Source organism: Choloepus didactylus, chromosome 7, assembly GCF_015220235.1.
Source record: "Choloepus didactylus isolate mChoDid1 chromosome 7, mChoDid1.pri, whole genome shotgun sequence".
Classification (NCBI taxonomy): domain Eukaryota; kingdom Metazoa; phylum Chordata; class Mammalia; order Pilosa; family Megalonychidae; genus Choloepus; species Choloepus didactylus.
In genome coordinates, this window is record NC_051313.1 from 48353207 (window position 1) to 48356562 (window position 3356).

A 3356-nucleotide genomic window follows, 5' to 3' on the forward strand; every position below is an offset into this window, starting at 1 on the left:
CACTGGCCCACAGTATCATCACATTGTTGTGCATACCACCCATGATCAATTTTATAACATTTTCATTACACCAGAAAGGTAATAAAAATAAAAAAGAAAACCCAAATCCTCCCATACCCCTCATCCCCTCCTGTTATTGACCCACAATATTGGTGCAGCACATTTGCTGCTGTTGATGAAAGAGTATTGAAATATTCCTGTTAACTATAGTCCATTGTTTGCATTAAGTACTTCTCCTATAAACCCCACTATTATTAACTCCTTGTAATAGTGTCATACATTTGTTCTACTACATGAAAGAACTTTCTAATATTTGGACAGTTAATCATGGTTGTTGTCCATCACAAGATTCACAGTGTTATATATTCCCATATTTTAACTTCCAACTTTACTTCTGGTGACATACATAACTCTAAACTTCCCCCTTTCAACCACAGTCACACCTCATTCATCAGTGTTGATTATTCTCACAATAATGTGCTACCATCACCCCTATCCGTTTCCAAATGTTTAAGTTCAACCTAGTTAAAGGTTCTGCACATGTTGAGCAACCACTCCCCATATTTTAGCCTCATTCTATATTCTGGTAATCTTTATTCTATGTTTTATGTCTGAGTTTATATATTATAATTAGTTCATATCTGTGAGATAATACAATATTTGTTCTTTTGTGTCTGACTTATTTCACTTAATATAATATCCTCAAGGTTCATCCATGTTGTTGCATGCTTCAAGACTTCATTCCTTCTTACTGCTGAATAATATTCTGTCATATGCATATACCATTTTGTTTATCCACTCATCTGTTGATGGACACTTAGGTTGTTTCTGTTCATTGGCAATTGTGAATAATGCCGCTATGTACATTGGTGTGCAAATATCTCTTTGCATCCCTGCTTTCAGATCTTCTGGGTATATCCCAAGTGATGGGATTGCCAGTTTGTAAGGCAACTCTATATTAGCTCCCTGAGAAATGGCCAAACCACCCTCATGCTACATTCCCACCAGGAATGAATAAGTGTTCCAATTTCTCCACATCCTCTTCAACATTTGTAGTTTCCTGTTTGTTTAATCGTGGCCATTCTAGTAGGTGTGAGAGATGTGGTTTTGATTTGCATTTCCCTAATAGCTAGTAAAGCTGAGCATCTTTTCATGTGTTATTTAGCCATCTGTATTTCCTTTTTGGAAAAAATGTCAATCCATGTCTTTTGCCCATGTTTTAATTGAGCTGTTTGTCTTTTTATTGTTGGGTTGTAGAATTTCTCTATATTCTGGATATCAAAACCTTATCAGGTATGTGGTGTGCTGGTTTGGATATATTATGTCCCCCAAAATCCACGTTCTTTGATGCAATCTTGTGAGGACAGACATTAAACTTTTGATTAGGCTTTTTTCCCACGGAGATATGATTCACTCAACTGTAGCTATTTCCATGGAGGTGTGGACCCTGACCATTCAGGGTTGGTCTTTTCCGTTTGTTTTTTCAGAACCATTTTATACACAGTTACAGTGTCAGAACGCGTAGAAGGTGGGGTTGGGGTGGAGGGGGTGCCATCCTGCTCAGGAGGTGTCTGTGGTTTCCCCGAGCTCATTGAAGAGGAAGGCGTCCTGGTACTCCTTCATGTACTGCGTGGAGCACAACTCATCCAGGAGAAGCGAGTACATCGGCTTGATGTCGTCCACCTGCACCTCCGTGCCCTTTCCTTTCCGGCACACCAGGCTGGCGGCCAGCATGAGGGGGATGGCCTAGTGCAGAGAGGTTTCCAGCTGGATGCAGGTCAACACCGTGTAGGTGTCCTCTCTCATCTCCACGTCCTTCTCCTTGCGAAGGATTTGCTTTGTGTCCTTCTCGCTGTAGGGATGCGGAGACGATGAGCAGTTGGTCCAGCAGGTCGATGGGGATGACTTGAGGGTTCTGGTAGCTGGTGCCTCAGATCTGGGTGATGCTGTGGTTGCTGGCCATGATGAGTACAGGTGCCATGTCACTCTCCAGCACCCAGTTGAGGAAGGAGAAGCTCTTGATGTCCAGCGTGTGGACCTCGTCGATGAACAGCCCTCGGGGATGATCTCCGACTTGCCCTCCTCACGCCACTCGCCACCTTGGTGTTGATCTGCTCACGGACTTCCAATTTGCTCTCCCCTGTGTCACCCAAAAAGAGAGCCGGAAACCCTGGGTGCAGCAGTTGATGACATCAATCTTGTGCAACGACAGTGTGCACCACCTCCTTGCACTTCTGCAGCTCCCGGTTGCGGCGCTGCACAAACTTGGTCTGGGAGCCCATGGCATCACAGTCACGTGGGCGCGTGAAGGAGCGGCCCAGCTTGGAGATCTTGTCCATGGCCTTGTTGATGGTGATGACGTCGCCAGCCTGGACCTTGTCCTTGGTCAGGGACTCAATCATCTTGGTGCCTAAGTCATAGATGGTCTCCATCTCTGTGGTCTTAAGGGTCAGCTTGCCCACCTTGGAGCCCATCCCTGTGGCCAGCCGTTGGATCTGGAACTCTACCACCTCCCCTTTGATGATCTCAGTCTCCTCCTTGATGCAGACACGGATGGAGTGCCGGAAGGCCTCTGTCAGCGCCTCTATCTTGCTCATCTCCAAGGAGAAGATCTTGCTGCCGGTGATGGCTGTGAACAGGGTGTCAGGGCCCAGGGCCTGGGTCATGCCCATGGCCATGGCCGTCTTCCCCGTGTCCGGCTGGCGGGTGATGAGGACTGCCTGCCCAGCGATCTTCCCCTCCTGGATCATCTCCAGCACCACGCCTGCCGCCCGCTGGGCCACCAGCTACACCACCATGCCCTGGGAAGCCCATTGTGGCATCATCCAACCCCAACCCCCAGATGTGGGAGTGAGCACCAATGCATTCGATACTGGTCATATCACAGATTTCTGGGACCTTGGTGGTGGCTGTCATGGTTGCCATGATGCTCACTCAGGGTGGGTCTTAATTAAATCACTAGAGTCCTACAAAAGAGTCACAGGCAGAAGGACCTCAGAGCAACTGAGAGGGATATTTTGGAGAGAAGTAAGAGCTGACACTGACACAAACACTTGGATATTCTTGGAGTCATTTGAAGATGCTAGCTCAGAGTTTGTTCCTGAGAAACTAAGAGAAGACCCCAAAAGGGTTAGATGGATAGGAGCTGAAGAAGCTAAGATAGACAAGCACAGAGACATTTTAGACAAAGACATTCTGAAACCAGAACCCAGGAGCAAAGGATCAGTAGATGCCAGTCACATGCCTTCCCAGCTGACAGAGGTGTTCCAGACACCACAGGCTATTCTTCAGTGAAGGTAGACTCTTGTTAATTCCTTAGTTCAGACACTCTTGTGGCTGTGGAACTGTAATTTGTA

The 3356-nt window shown here is 46.5% G+C and overlaps 1 pseudogene; it reads right to left on the bottom strand.

Moving 5' to 3' along the window:
- Window positions 1-1560: 1560 nt before the first annotated feature.
- Window positions 1561-2925, bottom strand: LOC119540979 (annotated as a pseudogene).
- Window positions 2926-3356: the final 431 nt, after the last annotated feature.